At 44.4% G+C, this 17,927-nt stretch overlaps 1 long non-coding RNA gene across 2 annotated transcripts in view; it reads right to left on the bottom strand.

The window, feature by feature from the left end:
• Window positions 1-884: 884 nt before the first annotated feature.
• LOC125963372 (uncharacterized) overlaps window positions 885-17,927 on the bottom strand; it is a 135,346-nt gene continuing 118,303 nt past the window's right edge. The window contains exons 3-4 of one of the 2 annotated variants that reach the window (XR_007475247.1): window positions 15,097-15,178; window positions 885-963 (exon numbers count right to left, since the gene is read on the bottom strand). This is a non-coding gene — a long non-coding RNA (uncharacterized LOC125963372). The remainder of the gene's footprint in view (window positions 964-15,096; window positions 15,179-17,927) is intronic. The other variant, XR_007475249.1, reaches the window with a different exon arrangement.

Below are 17,927 nucleotides of genomic sequence, written 5' to 3'. Positions count from 1 at the left end.
CAGTGCCTTTAACCTCCTGTTTGGCCCAGTTTGCAAATTCTGCGGAAGATGGACAGGAATAGGGAGAACCAATGAGAGACTAGCTGGAGGTGTCTGGACGGGCAAATTTAACTCTCATTTCCCACCAGGAAGAGAAATTAACCAAAGGCTCAGCGTGCCGTGCCGGAACCAGATTAGGGCCTGAAGCAATCCTGCGGTGTTGCGGCCAGCTCACAAGAAAGCGAGATGAACAAAGGAGCTCAGGGGCACTGTAATTCACAATCCTGCAGAGTTATAAATGACAGCTATCGTCCAAAAATATACTGAAGTAAGGCTGCCAAGGGGACTTGAAAGCGGGGCAGAATTGCAGGAAACCGGTTTCAGGAGGTAGACTGGAATTGCATTTAAAGCATAGGAAAAGAGGCAGAACGTCGACAATGATGCACTTGGCCAAAAAGGGCATATGAGTTTTTTCCTGAATATATTCAGGAAAAAACGCATACGCCCTTTTTGGCCAAACAAGCAAGCTTGCAAAGGAAATCTGCACTACAATGAAGTCTCACTTCCCCCCGGTCAAAAGGGCCATCTGAAAAAAGTGTAAAATCCAGAAAGGCAGGACAGGCCATGGAGAACTGGGAGCCTTGTTATGCTGATGTGCGGGATGTAAATTGCCAACAGCCACTCGGGAGAAGTGTATGGTGTTTCCTGAAACATCTAAAAAACAAAGGAACAGAGCCTAGGGCACTTCCACGTATGGTCCTATAGCTTAGGGAAATTAAAATCAAAAAGACACAGCCACGCCAAAATTTGGGACGGCTCTGTTTACAAGAACCTCCTTCACGGTACAAGTTCAATATCGCAGAAAGTGAAAAATGGATAAAGAAGTTGTGGTACTTACGTACAATGCAATATCACTCAGCAATGAAATCTATGTCATCAGGCCCGTAGCAGCACAATGAGTGGATTCAGGTATGATGATTCTAACTGAAATAAGTCACACAGAAATAGAAATATCATAAGACATCACTAATACACGGAATGTAAACTTGACTACACAGGAACAGGATTACAAACAGAAGAGGGTCTCAAATTTAGAAAACCAACATGCTTGCTTAAAGGGAAAGTTGAGTTGGGGTGCTGCATAAAACCAGAGACTGAAATGAGCACAGATAACGTTCCTTAAGACAAATATGGAATAGACAAGAGCTACTCCTTGCCCAACGAAATGGACTCAACACCCCATATTAAACGCCTAAGAATGTACCTGACTAGTAAGTATTTTAAAACCTATGGATTGCTATGTTTCTGAAAGAGAATCAAGCGTGTGCACAGGGGCATAAACGCAGCAGTGATAGGATTGGAGAGGTTCGGTGAGCAAATGAAGACTCTTTGAAGTCATATTGCATGGTACCCATTCGACGGGTCTCAACTCTCCAGGTTTAAGGGATTCTTCCTTCAGCTAAAACATGCATGTGGAACCCAGAGTATGATCAACCGCGTGATCGGGAGATGTGTTCAAATATGTCTCAGTTCTCGTCCCCTGGTACTTGGGTGCAACATTCCAGACGCTTTACTAACACTCTCCCGACTTGGAGAGTCAGTGCCTTTAACCTCCTGTTTGGCCCAGTTTGCAAATTCTGCGGAAGATGGACAGGAATAGGGAGAACCAATGAGAGACAAGCTGGAGGTGACTGGACGGGCAAATTTAACTCTCATTTCCCACCAGGAAGTGGAATTAACCAAACGCTCAGCGTGCCGTGCCGGAACCAGATTAGGGCCTGAAGCAATCCTGCGGTGTTGCGGCCAGCTCACAAGAAAGCGAGTTGAAGAAAGGAGCTCAGGGGCACTGTAATTCACAAACCTGCAGAGTTATAAATGACAGCTATCGTCCAAAAATATACTGAAGTAAGGCTGCCAAGGGGACTTGAAAGCGGGGCAGAATTGCAGGAAAGTGATTTCAGGAGGTAGACAGGAATTGCATTTAAAGCATAGGAAAAGAGGCAGAACGTCGACAATGATGCACTTGGCCAAAAAGGGTGTATGCGTTTTTTCCTGAATATATTCAGGAAAAAACGCATACGCACTTTTTGGCCAACCAAGCAAGCTTGCAAAGGAAATCTGCACTACAATGAAGTCTCACTTCCCCCCGGTCAAAAGGGCCATCTGAAAAAAGTGTAAAATCCAGAAAGGCAGGACAGGACATGGAGAACTGGGAGCCTTGTTATGCTGATGGGTGGGATGTAAATTGCCAACAGCCACTTGGGAGAAGTGTATGGTGTTTCCTGAAACATCTAAAAAACAAAGCAACAGAGCCTAGGGCACCTCCACTTATGGTCCTATAGCTTAGGGAAATTAAAATCAAAAAGACACAGCCACCCCAAAGTTTGGGACAGCTCTGTTTACAAGAACCTCGTTTACGGTACAAGTTCAATATCGCAGAAAGTGAAAAATGGATAAAGAATTTGTGGTACTTACGTACAATGCAATATCACTCAGCAATGAAATCTATGTCATCAGGCCCGTAGCAGCATAATGAGTGGATTCAGGTATGATGATTCTAACTGAAATAAGTCACACAGAAATAGAAATATCATAAGACATCACTAATACACGGAATGTAAACTTGGCTACACAGGAACTGGATTACAAAACAGAACAGGGTCTCAAATGTAGAAAACCAACTTATGCTTGCTTAAGGGGAAAGGTGAGTTGGGGTGCTGCATAAAACCAGAGACTGAAATGAGCACAGATAAAGTTCCTTAAGCCAAATATGGAATAGACAAGAGCTACTCCTTGCTCAACGAAATGCACTGAACAACCAATATTAAACGCCTAAGAATGTACCTGACTAGTAAGTATCTTAAAACCTATGGATTGCTATGTCTCTGAAAGAGAATCAAGCGTGTGTACAGGGGCATAAACGCAGCAGTGATAGGATTGGAGAGGTTCGGTGAGCAAATGCAGACCCTTTGAAGTCATATTGCATGGTACCCATTCCACGGGTCTCAACTCTCCAGGTTTAAGGGATTCTTCCTTCAGCTAAAACATGCATGTGGAACCCAGAGTATGATCAACCGTGTGATCGGGAGACGTGTTCCAATATGCCTCAGTTCTCGTCCCCTGGTACTCGGGTGCAACATTCCAGACGCTTTACTAACACTCTCCCGACTTGGAGAGTCAGTGCCTTTAACCTCCTGTTTGGCCCAGTTTGCAATTTTTGCGGAAGATGAACAGGAATAGGGAGAACCAATGAGAGACTAGCTGGAGGTGTGTGGACGGGCAAATTTAACTCTCATTTCCCACCAGGAAGTGGAATTAACCAAACGCTCAGCGTGCCGTGCCGGAACCAGATGAGGGCCTGAAGCAATCCTGCGGTGTTGCGGCCAGCTCACAAGAAAGCGAGTTGAAGAAAGGAGCTCAGGGGCACTGTAATTCACAAACCTGCAGAGTTATAAATGACAGCTATCCTCCAAAAACATACTGAAGTAAGGCTGCCAAGAGGACTTGAAAGCAGGGCAGAATTGCAGGAAACCGATTTCAGGAGGTAGACTGGAATTGCATTTAAAGCATAGGAAAAGAGGCAGAACGTCGACAATGATGCACTTGGCCAAAAAGTGCGTATGCGTTTTTTCCTGAATATATTCAGGAAAAAACGCATACGCACTATTTGGCCAACCAAGCAAGCTTGCAAAGGAAATCTGCACTACAATGAAGTCTCACTTCCCCCCGGTCAAAAGGGCCATCTGAAAAAGTGTAAAATCCAGAAAGGCAGGACAGGCCATGGAGAACTGGGAGCCTTGTTATGCTGATGGGCGGGATGTAAATTGCCAACAGCCACTCTGGAGAAGTGTATGGTGTTTCCTGAAACATCAAAAAAACAAAGCAACAGAGCCTAGGGCACTTCCACTTATGGTCCTATAGCTTAGGGAAATTAAAATCAAAAAGACACAGCCACCCCAAAGTTTGGGACGGCTCTGTTAACAAGAACCTCGTTTACGGTACAAGTTCAATATTGCAGAAAGCGAAAAATGGATAAAGAAGTTGTGGTACTTACGTACAATGCAATATCACTCAACAATGAAATCTATGTCATCAGGCCCGTAGCAGCATAATGAGTGGATTCAGGTATGATGATTCTAACTGAAATAAGTCACACAGAAAAAGAAATATCATAAGACATCACTAATACACGGAATGTAAACCTGGCTACACAGGAACTGGATTACAAAACAGAACAGGGTCTCAAATGTAGAAAACCAACTTATGCTTGCTTAAGGGGAAAGGTGAGTTGGGGTGCTGCATAAAACCAGAGATTGAAATGAGCACAGATAAAGTTCCTTAAGGCAAATATGGAATAGACAAGAGCTACTCCTTGCTCAACGAAATGGACTCAACACCCGATATTAAATGCCTAAGAATGCACCTGACTAGTAAGTATCTTAAAACCTATGGATTGCTATGTCTCCGAAAGAGAATCAAGCGTGTGTACAGGGGCATAAACGCAGCAGTGATAGGATTGGAGAGGTTCGGTGAGCAAATGAAGACCCTTTGAAGTCATATTGCATGGTACCCATTCCACGGGTCTCAACTCTCCAGGTTTAAGGGATTCTTCCTTCAGCTAAAACATGCATGTGGAACCCAGAGTATGATCAACCGTGTGATCGGGAGACGTGTTCAAATATGTCTAAGTTTTCGTCCCCTGGTACTCGGGTGCAACATTCCAGATGCTTTACTAACACTCTCCCGACTTGGAGAGTCAGTGCCTTTAACCTCCTGTTTGGCCCAGTTTGCAATTTCTGCGGAAGATGAACAGGAATAGGGAGAACCAATGAGAGACTAGCTGGAGGTGTCCGAACGGGCAAATTTAACTCTCATTTCCCACCAGGAAGAGGAATTAACCAAAGGCTCAGCGTGACGTGCCGGAACCAGATTAGGGCCTGAAGCAATCCTGCGGTGTTGCGGCCAGCTCACAAGAAAGCGAGTTGAAGAAAGGAGCTCAGGGGCACTGTAATTCACAAACCTGCAGAGTTATAAATGACAGCTATCGTCCAAAAATATACTGAAGTAAGGCTGCCAAGAGGACTTGAAAGCGGGGCAGAATTGCAGGAAACCGATTTCAGGAGGTAGACTGGAATTGCATTGAAAGCATAGGAAAAGAGGCAGAACGTCCACAATGATGCACTTGGCCAAAAAGGGCGTATGCATTTTTTCCTGAATATATTCAGGAAAAAACGCATACGCACTATTTGGCCAACCAAGCAAGCTTGCAAAGGAAATCTGCACTACAATGAAGTCTCACTTCCCCCCGGTCAAAAGGGCCATGTGAAAAAAGTGTAAAATCCAGAAACGCAGGACAGGCCATGGAGAACTGGGAGCCTTGTTATGCTGATGGGCGGGATGTAAATTGCCAACAGCCACTCTGGAGAAGTGTATGGTGTTTCCTGAAACATCTAAAAAACAAAGCAACAGAGCCTAGGGCACTTCCACTTATGGTCCTATAGCTTAGGGAAATTAAAATCAAAAAGACACAGCCACCCCAAAGTTTGGGACGGCTCTGTTAACAAGAACCTCGTTTACGGTACAAGTTCAATATTGCAGAAAGCGAAAAATGGATAAAGAAGTTGTGGTACTTACGTACAATGCAATATCACTCAACAATGAAATCTATGTCATCAGGCCCGTAGCAGCATAATGAGTGGATTCAGGTATGATGATTCTAACTGAAATAAGTCACACAGAAAAAGAAATATCATAAGACATCACTAATACACGGAATGTAAACCTGGCTACACAGGAACTGGATTACAAAACAGAACAGGGTCTCAAATGTAGAAAACCAACTTATGCTTGCTTAAGGGGAAAGGTGAGTTGGGGTGCTGCATAAAACCAGAGATTGAAATGAGCACAGATAAAGTTCCTTAAGCCAAATATGGAATAGACAAGAGCTACTCCTTGCTCAACGAAATGGACTCAACACCCGATATTAAATGCCTAAGAATGCACCTGACTAGTAAGTATCTTAAAACCTATGGATTGCTATGTCTCCGAAAGAGAATCAAGCGTGTGTACAGGGGCATAAACGCAGCAGTGATAGGATTGGAGAGGTTCGGTGAGCAAATGAAGACCCTTTGAAGTCATATTGCATGGTACCCATTCCACGGGTCTCAACTCTCCAGGTTTAAGGGATTCTTCCTTCAGCTAAAACATGCATGTGGAACCCAGAGTATGATCAACCGTGTGATCGGGAGACGTGTTCAAATATGTCTCAATTCTCGTCCCCTGGTACTCGGGTGCAACATTCCGGATGCTTTACTAACACTCTCCCGACTTGGAGAGTCAGTGCCTTTAACCTCCTGTTTAGCCCAGTTTGCAATTTTTGCGGAAGATGAACAGGAATAGGGAGAACCAATGAGAGACTAGCTGGAGGTGTGTGGACGGGCAAATTTAACTCTCATTTCCCACCAGGAAGAGGAATTAACCAAAGGCTCAGCGTGCCGTGCCGGAACCAGATGAGGGCCTGAAGCAATCCTGCGGTGTTGCGGCCAGCTCACAAGAAAGCGAGTTGAAGAAAGGAGCTCAGGGGCACTGTAATTCACAAACCTGCAGAGTTATAAATGACAGCTATCGTCCAAAAATATACTGAAGTAAGGCTGCCAAGAGGACTTGAAAGCGGGGCAGAATTGCAGGAAACCGATTTCAGGAGGTAGACTGGAATTGCATTGAAAGCATAGGAAAAGAGGCAGAACGTCCACAATGATGCACTTGGCCAAAAAGGGCGTATGCATTTTTTCCTGAATATATTCAGGAAAAAACGCATACGCACTATTTGGCCAACCAAGCAAGCTTGCAAAGGAAATCTGCACTACAATGAAGTCTCACTTCCCCCCGGTCAAAAGGGCCATCTGAAAAAAGTGTAAAATCCAGAAAAGCAGGACAGGCCATGGAGAACTGGGAGCCTTGTTATGCTGATGGGCGGGATGTAAATTGCCAACAGCCACTCGGGAGAAGTGTATGGTGTTTCCTGAAACATCTAAAAAACAAAGCAACAGAGCCTAAGGCACTTCCACTTATGGTCCTATAGCTTAGGGAAATTAAAATAAAAAAGACACAGCCACCCCAAAGTTTGGGACGGCTCTGTTTACAAGAACCTCGTTTACGGTACAAGTTCAATATCGCAGAAAGTGAAAAATGGATAAAGAAGTTGTGGTACTTACGTACAATGCAATATCACTCAGCAATGAAATCTATGTCATCAGGCCCGTAGCAGCATAATGAGTGGATTCAGGTATGATGATTCTAACTGAAATAAGTCACACAGAAATAGAAATATCATAAGACATCACTAATACACGGAATGTAAACTTGCCTACACAGGAACTGGATTACAAAACAGAACAGGGTCTCAAATGTAGAAAACCAACTTATGCTTGCTTAAGGGGAAAGGTGAGTTGGGGTGCTGCATAAAACCAGAGACTGAAATGAGCACAGATAAAGTTCCTTAAGCCAAATATGGAATAGACAAGAGCTAGTCCTTGCTCAACGAAATGGACTCAACACCCCATATTAAACGCCTAAGAATGTACCTCACTAGTAAGTATCTTAAAACCTATGGATTGCTATGTCTCCAAAAGAGAATCAAGCGTGTGTACAGGGGCATAAACGCAGCAGTGATAGGATTGGAGAGGTTCGGTGAGCAAATGCAGACCCTTTGAAGTCATATTGCATGGTACCCATTCCACGGGTCTCAACTCTCCAGGTTTAAGGGATTCTTCCTTCAGCTAAAACATGCATGTGGAACCCAGAGTATGATCAACCGTGTGATCGGGAGACGTGTTCCAATATGCCTCAGTTCTCGTCCCCTGGTACTCGGGTGCAACATTCCAGACGCTTTACTAACACTCTCCCGACTTGGAGAGTCAGTGCCTTTAACCTCCTGTTTGGCCCAGTTTGCAATTTTTGCGGAAGATGAACAGGAATAGGGAGAACCAATGAGAGACTAGCTGGAGGTGTGTGGACGGGCAAATTTAACTCTCATTTCCCACCAGGAAGAGGAATTAACCAAAGGCTCAGCGTGCCGTGCCGGAACCAGATGAGGGCCTGAAGCAATCCTGCGGTGTTGCGGCCAGCTCACAAGAAAGCGAGTTGAAGAAAGGAGCTCAGGGGCACTGTAATTCACAAACCTGCAGAGTTATAAATGACAGCTATCCTCCAAAAACATACTGAAGTAAGGCTGCCAAGAGGACTTGAAAGCAGGGCAGAATTGCAGGAAACCGATTTCAGGAGGTAGACTGGAATTGCATTTAAAGCATAGGAAAAGAGGCAGAACGTCGACAATGATGCACTTGGCCAAAAAGGGCGTATGCGTTTTTTCCTGAATATATTCAGGAAAAAACGCATACGCACTATTTGGCCAACCAAGCAAGCTTGCAAAGGAAATCTGCACTACAATGAAGTCTCACTTCCCCCCGGTCAAAAGGGCCATGTGAAAAAAGTGTAAAATCCAGAAACGCAGGACAGGCCATGGAGAACTGGGAGCCTTGTTATGCTGATGGGCGGGATGTAAATTGCCAACAGCCACTCTGGAGAAGTGTATGGTGTTTCCTGAAACATCTAAAAAACAAAGCAACAGAGCCTAGGGCACTTCCACTTATGGTCCTATAGCTTAGGGAAATTAAAATCAAAAAGACACAGCCACCCCAAAGTTTGGGACGGCTCTGTTAACAAGAACCTCGTTTACGGTACAAGTTCAATATTGCAGAAAGCGAAAAATGGATAAAGAAGTTGTGGTACTTACGTACAATGCAATATCACTCAACAATGAAATCTATGTCATCAGGCCCGTAGCAGCATAATGAGTGGATTCAGGTATGATGATTCTAACTGAAATAAGTCACACAGAAAAAGAAATATCATAAGACATCACTAATACACGGAATGTAAACCTGGCTACACAGGAACTGGATTACAAAACAGAACAGGGTCTCAAATGTAGAAAACCAACTTATGCTTGCTTAAGGGGAAAGGTGAGTTGGGGTGCTGCATAAAACCAGAGATTGAAATGAGCACAGATAAAGTTCCTTAAGCCAAATATGGAATAGACAAGAGCTACTCCTTGCTCAACGAAATGGACTCAACACCCGATATTAAATGCCTAAGAATGCACCTGACTAGTAAGTATCTTAAAACCTATGGATTGCTATGTCTCCGAAAGAGAATCAAGCGTGTGTACAGGGGCATAAACGCAGCAGTGATAGGATTGGAGAGGTTCGGTGAGCAAATGAAGACCCTTTGAAGTCATATTGCATGGTACCCATTCCACGGGTCTCAACTCTCCAGGTTTAAGGGATTCTTCCTTCAGCTAAAACATGCATGTGGAACCCAGAGTATGATCAACCGTGTGATCGGGAGACGTGTTCAAATATGTCTCAATTCTCGTCCCCTGGTACTCCGGTGCAACATTCCGGATGCTTTACTAACACTCTCCCGACTTGGAGAGTCAGTGCCTTTAACCTCCTGTTTAGCCCAGTTTGCAATTTTTGCGGAAGATGAACAGGAATAGGGAGAACCAATGAGAGACTAGCTGGAGGTGTGTGGACGGGCAAATTTAACTCTCATTTCCCACCAGGAAGAGGAATTAACCAAAGGCTCAGCGTGCCGTGCCGGAACCAGATGAGGGCCTGAAGCAATCCTGCGGTGTTGCGGCCAGCTCACAAGAAAGCGAGTTGAAGAAAGGAGCTCAGGGGCACTGTAATTCACAAACCTGCAGAGTTATAAATGACAGCTATCGTCCAAAAATATACTGAAGTAAGGCTGCCAAGAGGACTTGAAAGCGGGGCAGAATTGCAGGAAACCGATTTCAGGAGGTAGACTGGAATTGCATTGAAAGCATAGGAAAAGAGGCAGAACGTCCACAATGATGCACTTGGCCAAAAAGGGCGTATGCATTTTTTCCTGAATATATTCAGGAAAAAACGCATACGCACTATTTGGCCAACCAAGCAAGCTTGCAAAGGAAATCTGCACTACAATGAAGTCTCACTTCCCCCCGGTCAAAAGGGCCATCTGAAAAAAGTGTAAAATCCAGAAAAGCAGGACAGGCCATGGAGAACTGGGAGCCTTGTTATGCTGATGGGCGGGATGTAAATTGCCAACAGCCACTCGGGAGAAGTGTATGGTGTTTCCTGAAACATCTAAAAAACAAAGCAACAGAGCCTAGGGCACTTCCACTTATGGTCCTATAGCTTAGGGAAATTAAAATAAAAAAGACACAGCCACCCCAAAGTTTGGGACGGCTCTGTTTACAAGAACCTCGTTTACGGTACAAGTTCAATATCGCAGAAAGTGAAAAATGGATAAAGAAGTTGTGGTACTTACGTACAATGCAATATCACTCAGCAATGAAATCTATGTCATCAGGCCCGTAGCAGCATAATGAGTGGATTCAGGTATGATGATTCTAACTGAAATAAGTCACACAGAAATAGAAATATCATAAGACATCACTAATACACGGAATGTAAACTTGCCTACACAGGAACTGGATTACAAAACAGAACAGGGTCTCAAATGTAGAAAACCAACTTATGCTTGCTTAAGGGGAAAGGTGAGTTGGGGTGCTGCATAAAACCAGAGACTGAAATGAGCACAGATAAAGTTCCTTAAGCCAAATATGGAATAGACAAGAGCTAGTCCTTGCTCAACGAAATGGACTCAACACCCCATATTAAACGCCTAAGAATGTACCTCACTAGTAAGTATCTTAAAACCTATGGATTGCTATGTCTCCAAAAGAGAATCAAGCGTGTGTACAGGGGCATAAACGCAGCAGTGATAGGATTGGAGAGGTTCGGTGAGCAAATGCAGACCCTTTGAAGTCATATTGCATGGTACCCATTCCACGGGTCTCAACTCTCCAGGTTTAAGGGATTCTTCCTTCAGCTAAAACATGCATGTGGAACCCAGAGTATGATCAACCGTGTGATCGGGAGACGTGTTCCAATATGCCTCAGTTCTCGTCCCCTGGTACTCGGGTGCAACATTCCAGACGCTTTACTAACACTCTCCCGACTTGGAGAGTCAGTGCCTTTAACCTCCTGTTTGGCCCAGTTTGCAATTTTTGCGGAAGATGAACAGGAATAGGGAGAACCAATGAGAGACTAGCTGGAGGTGTGTGGACGGGCAAATTTAACTCTCATTTCCCACCAGGAAGAGGAATTAACCAAAGGCTCAGCGTGCCGTGCCGGAACCAGATGAGGGCCTGAAGCAATCCTGCGGTGTTGCGGCCAGCTCACAAGAAAGCGAGTTGAAGAAAGGAGCTCAGGGGCACTGTAATTCACAAACCTGCAGAGTTATAAATGACAGCTATCCTCCAAAAACATACTGAAGTAAGGCTGCCAAGAGGACTTGAAAGCAGGGCAGAATTGCAGGAAACCGATTTCAGGAGGTAGACTGGAATTGCATTTAAAGCATAGGAAAAGAGGCAGAACGTCGACAATGATGCACTTGGCCAAAAAGGGCGTATGCGTTTTTTCCTGAATATATTCAGGAAAAAACGCATACGCACTATTTGGCCAACCAAGCAAGCTTGCAAAGGAAATCTGCACTACAATGAAGTCTCACTTCCCCCCGGTCAAAAGGGCCATCTGAAAAAGTGTAAAATCCAGAAAGGCAGGACAGGCCATGGAGAACTGGGAGCCTTGTTATGCTGATGGGCGGGATGTAAATTGCCAACAGCCACTCTGGAGAAGTGTATGGTGTTTCCTGAAACATCAAAAAAACAAAGCAACAGAGCCTAGGGCACTTCCACTTATGGTCCTATAGCTTAGGGAAATTAAAATCAAAAAGACACAGCCACCCCAATGTTTGGGACGGCTCTGTTTACAAGAACCTCGTTTATGTTACAAGTTCAATATCGCAGAAAGGGAAAAATGGATAAGGAAGTTGTGGTACTTACGTACAATGCAATATCACTCAGCAATGAAATCTATGTCATCAGGCCCATAGCAGCATAATGAGTGGATTCAGGTATGATGATTCTAACTGAAATAAGTCACACAGAAAAAGAAACATCATAAGATATCACTAATACACGGAATGTAAACTTGGCTACACAGGAACTGGATTACAAAACAGAACAGGGTCTCAAATTTAGAAAACCAACTTATGCTTGCTTAAGGGGAAAGGTGAGTTGGGGTGCTGCATAAAACCAGAGATTGAAATGAGCACAGATAAAGTTCCTTAAGCCAAATATGGAATAGACAGGAGCTACTCCTTGCTCCACAAAATGGACTCAACACCCCATATTAAATGCCTAAGAATGTACCTGACTAGTAAATATCTTAAAACCTATGGAATGCTATGTCTCCAAAAGAGAACCAAGCGTGTGCACAGGAGCATAAACGCAGCAGTGATAGGATTGGAGAGGTTCGGTGAGCAAATGAAGACCCTTTGAAGTCATATTGCATGGTACCCATTCCACGGGTCTCAACTCTCCAGGTTTAAGGGATTCTTCCTTCAGCTAAAACATGCATGTGGAACCCAGAGTATGATCAACCGTGTGATCGGGAGACGTGTTCCAATATATCTCAGTTCTCGTCCCCTGGTACTCGGGTGCAACATTCCACACACTTTACTAACACTCTCCCGAATTGGAGAGTCAGCGCCTTTAACCTCCTGTTTGGCCCAGTTTGCAATTTCTGCGGAAGATGAACAGGAATAGGGAGAACCAATGATAGACTAGCTGGAGGTGTGTGGACGGGCAAATTTAACTCTCATTTCCCACCAGGAAGAGGAATTAACCAAAGGCTCAGCATGCCGTGCCAGAGGCAGATTAGGGCCTGAAGCAATCCTGCGGTGTTGCGGCCAGCTCACAAGAAAGCGAGTTGAGGAAAGGAGCTCAGGGGCACTGTAATTCACAAACCTGCAGAGTTATAAATGACAGCTATCGTCCAAAAATATACTGAAGTAAGGCTGCCAAGAGGACTTGAAAGCGGGGCAGAATTGCAGGAAACCGATTTCAGGAGGTAGAATGGAATTGCATTTAAAGCATAGGAAACGAGGCAGAACGTCGACAATGATGCACTTGGCAAAAAAGTGCATATGCGTTTTTTCTTGAATATATTCAGGAAAAAACGCATAGGCACTTTTTGGCCAACCAAGCAAGCTTGCAAAGGAAATCTGCACTACAATGAAGTCTCACTTCCCCCCAGTCAAAAGGGCCATCTGAAAAAAGTGTAAAATCCAGAAAGGCAGGACAGGCCATGGAGAACTGGGAGCCTTGTTATGCTGATGGGCGGGATGTAAATTGCCAACAGCCACTCAGGAGAAGTGTATGGTGTTTCCTGAAACATCTAAAAAACAAAGCAACAGAGCCTAGGGCACTTCCACTTATGGTCCTATAGCTTAGGGAAATTAAAATCAAAAAGACACAGCCACCCCAAAGTTTGGGACGGCTCTGTTTACAAGAACCTCCTTTACAGTACAAGTTCAATATCGCAGAAAGTGAAAAATGGATAAAGAATTTGTGGTACTTACGTACAATACAATATCACTCAGCAATGAAATCTATGTCATCATGCCCGTAGGAGCATAATGAGTGGATTCAGGTATGATGATTCTAACTGAAATAAGTCACACAGAAAAAGAAACATCATAAGACATCACTAATACACGGAATGTGAACTTGGCTACACAGGAACTGGATTACAAAACAGAACAGGGTCTCAAATGTAGAAAACCAACTTATGCTTGATTAAGGGGAAAGGTGAGGTGGGGTGCTGCATAAAACCAGAGACTGAAATGAGCACAGATAAAGTTCCTTAAGCCAAATATGGAATAGACAAGAGCTACTCCTTGCTCAACGAAATGCACTCAACACCCCATATTAAACGCCTAAGAATGTACCTGACTAGTAAGTATCTTAAAACCTATGGATTGCTATGTCTCCGAAAGAGAATCAAGCGTGTGTACAGGGGCATAAACGCAGCAGTGATAGGATTGGAGAGGTTCGGTGAGCAAATGAAGACCCTTTGAAGTCATATTGCATGGTACCCATTCCACGGGTCTCAACTCTCCAGGTTTAAGGGATTCTTCCTTCAGCTAAAACATGCATGTGGAACCCAGAGTATGATCAACCGTGTGATCGGGAGACGTGCTCAAATATGTCTCAGTTTTCGTCCCCTGGTACTCGGGTGCAACATTCCAGATGCTTTACTAACACTCTCCGGACTTGGAGAGTCAGTGCCTTTAACCTCCTGTTTGGCCCAGTTTGCAAATTCTGCGGAAGATGGACAGGAATAGGGAGAACCAATGAGAGACTAGCTGGAGGTGTCTGGACGGGCAAATTTAACTCTCATTTCCCACCAGGAAGAGGAATTAACCAAAGGCTCAGCGTGCCGTGCCGGAACCAGATTAGGGCCTGAAGCAATCCTGCGGTGTTGCGGCCAGCTCACAAGAAAGCGAGATGAACAAAGGAGCTCAGGGGCACTGTAATTCACAATCCTGCAGAGTTATAAATGACAGCTATTGTCCAAAAATATACTGAAGTAAGGCTGCCAAGGGGACTTGAAAGCGGGGCAGAATTGCAGGAAACCGGTTTCAGGAGGTAGACTGGAATTGCATTTAAAGCATAGGAAAAGAGGCAGAACGTCGACAATGATGCACTTGGCCAAAAAGGGCATATGAGTTTTTTCCTGAATATATTCAGGAAAAAACGCATACGCCCTTTTTGGCCAAACAAGCAAGCTTGCAAAGGAAATCTGCACTACAATGAAGTCTCACTTCCCCCCGGTCAAAAGGGCCATCTGAAAAAAGTGTAAAATCCAGAAAGGCAGGACAGGCCATGGAGAACTGGGAGCCTTGTTATGCTGATGTGTGGGATGTAAATTGCCAACAGCCACTCGGGAGAAGTGTATGGTGTTTCCTGAAACATCTAAAAAACAAAGGAACAGAGCCTAGGGCACTTCCACGTATGGTCCTATAGCTTAGGGAAATTAAAATCAAAAAGACACAGCCACGCCAAAATTTGGGACGGCTCTGTTTACAAGAACCTCCTTCACGGTACAAGTTCAATATCGCAGAAAGTGAAAAATGGATAAAGAAGTTGTGGTACTTACGTACAATGCAATATCACTCAGCAATGAAATCTATGTCATCAGGCCCGTAGCAGCACAATGAGTGGATTCAGGTATGATGATTCTAACTGAAATAAGTCACACAGAAAAAGAAATATCATAAGACATCACTAATACACGGAATGTAAACCTGGCTACACAGGAACTGGATTACAAAACAGAACAGGGTCTCAAATGTAGAAAACCAACTTATGCTTGCTTAAGGGGAAAGGTGAGTTGGGGTGCTGCATAAAACCAGAGATTGAAATGAGCACAGATAAAGTTCCTTAAGGCAAATATGGAATAGACAAGAGCTACTCCTTGCTCAACGAAATGGACTCAACACCCGATATTAAATGCCTAAGAATGCACCTGACTAGTAAGTATCTTAAAACCTATGGATTGCTATGTCTCCGAAAGAGAATCAAGCGTGTGTACAGGGGCATAAACGCAGCAGTGATAGGATTGGAGAGGTTCGGTGAGCAAATGAAGACCCTTTGAAGTCATATTGCATGTTACCCATTCCACGGGTCTCAACTCTCCAGGTTTAAGGGATTCTTCCTTCAGCTAAAACATGCATGTGGAACCCAGAGTATGATCAACCGTGTGATCGGGAGACGTGTTCAAATATGTCTAAGTTTTCGTCCCCTGGTACTCGGGTGCAACATTCCAGATGCTTTACTAACACTCTCCCGACTTGGAGAGTCAGTGCCTTTAACCTCCTGTTTGGCCCAGTTTGCAATTTCTGCGGAAGATGAACAGGAATAGGGAGAACCAATGAGAGACTAGCTGGAGGTGTCTGGACGGGCAAATTTAACTCTCATTTCCCACCAGGAAGAGGAATTAACCAAAGGCTCAGCGTGACGTGCCGGAACCAGATTAGGGCCTGAAGCAATCCTGCGGTGTTGCGGCCAGCTCACAAGAAAGCGAGTTGAAGAAAGGAGCTCAGGGGCACTGTAATTCACAAACCTGCAGAGTTATAAATGACAGCTATCGTCCAAAAATATACTGAAGTAAGGCTGCCAAGAGGACTTGAAAGCGGGGCAGAATTGCAGGAAACCGATTTCAGGAGGTAGACTGGAATTGCATTGAAAGCATAGGAAAAGAGGCAGAACGTCCACAATGATGCACTTGGCCAAAAAGGGCGTATGCATTTTTTCCTGAATATATTGAGGAAAAAACGCATACGCACTATTTGGCCAACCAAGCAAGCTTGCAAAGGAAATCTGCACTACAATGAAGTCTCACTTCCCCCCGGTCAAAAGGGCCATGTGAAAAAAGTGTAAAATCCAGAAACGCAGGACAGGCCATGGAGAACTGGGAGCCTTGTTATGCTGATGGGCGGGATGTAAATTGCCAACAGCCACTCTGGAGAAGTGTATGGTGTTTCCTGAAACATCTAAAAAACAAAGCAACAGAGCCTAGGGCACTTCCACTTATGGTCCTATAGCTTAGGGAAATTAAAATCAAAAAGACACAGCCACCCCAAAGTTTGGGACGGCTCTGTTAACAAGAACCTCGTTTACGGTACAAGTTCAATATTGCAGAAAGCGAAAAATGGATAAAGAAGTTGTGGTACTTACGTACAATGCAATATCACTCAACAATGAAATCTATGTCATCAGGCCCGTAGCAGCATAATGAGTGGATTCAGGTATGATGATTCTAACTGAAATAAGTCACACAGAAAAAGAAATATCATAAGACATCACTAATACACGGAATGTAAACCTGGCTACACAGGAACTGGATTACAAAACAGAACAGGGTCTCAAATGTAGAAAACCAACTTATGCTTGCTTAAGGGGAAAGGTGAGTTGGGGTGCTGCATAAAACCAGAGATTGAAATGAGCACAGATAAAGTTCCTTAAGCCAAATATGGAATAGACAAGAGCTACTCCTTGCTCAACGAAATGGACTCAACACCCGATATTAAATGCCTAAGAATGCACCTGACTAGTAAGTATCTTAAAACCTATGGATTGCTATGTCTCCGAAAGAGAATCAAGCGTGTGTACAGGGGCATAAACGCAGCAGTGATAGGATTGGAGAGGTTCGGTGAGCAAATGAAGACCCTTTGAAGTCATATTGCATGGTACCCATTCCACGGGTCTCAACTCTCCAGGTTTAAGGGATTCTTCCTTCAGCTAAAACATGCATGTGGAACCCAGAGTATGATCAACCGTGTGATCGGGAGACGTGTTCAAATATGTCTCAATTCTCGTCCCCTGGTACTCGGGTGCAACATTCCGGATGCTTTACTAACACTCTCCCGACTTGGAGAGTCAGTGCCTTTAACCTCCTGTTTAGCCCAGTTTGCAATTTTTGCGGAAGATGAACAGGAATAGGGAGAACCAATGAGAGACTAGCTGGAGGTGTGTGGACGGGCAAATTTAACTCTCATTTCCCACCAGGAAGAGGAATTAACCAAAGGCTCAGCGTGCCGTGCCGGAACCAGATGAGGGCCTGAAGCAATCCTGCGGTGTTGCGGCCAGCTCACAAGAAAGCGAGTTGAAGAAAGGAGCTCAGGGGCACTGTAATTCACAAACCTGCAGAGTTATAAATGACAGCTATCGTCCAAAAATATACTGAAGTAAGGCTGCCAAGAGGACTTGAAAGCGGGGCAGAATTGCAGGAAACCGATTTCAGGAGGTAGACTGGAATTGCATTGAAAGCATAGGAAAAGAGGCAGAACGTCCACAATGATGCACTTGGCCAAAAAGGGCGTATGCATTTTTTCCTGAATATATTCAGGAAAAAACGCATACGCACTATTTGGCCAACCAAGCAAGCTTGCAAAGGAAATCTGCACTACAATGAAGTCTCACTTCCCCCCGG

The sequence above is a fragment of the Orcinus orca genome, unplaced genomic scaffold (assembly GCF_937001465.1).
Source record: "Orcinus orca unplaced genomic scaffold, mOrcOrc1.1 scaffold_89, whole genome shotgun sequence".
Taxonomy (NCBI): domain Eukaryota; kingdom Metazoa; phylum Chordata; class Mammalia; order Artiodactyla; family Delphinidae; genus Orcinus; species Orcinus orca.
The sequence above is the reverse complement of the archived record's forward strand: the minus strand, read 5'-3'. Positions and strand labels throughout refer to the sequence as shown.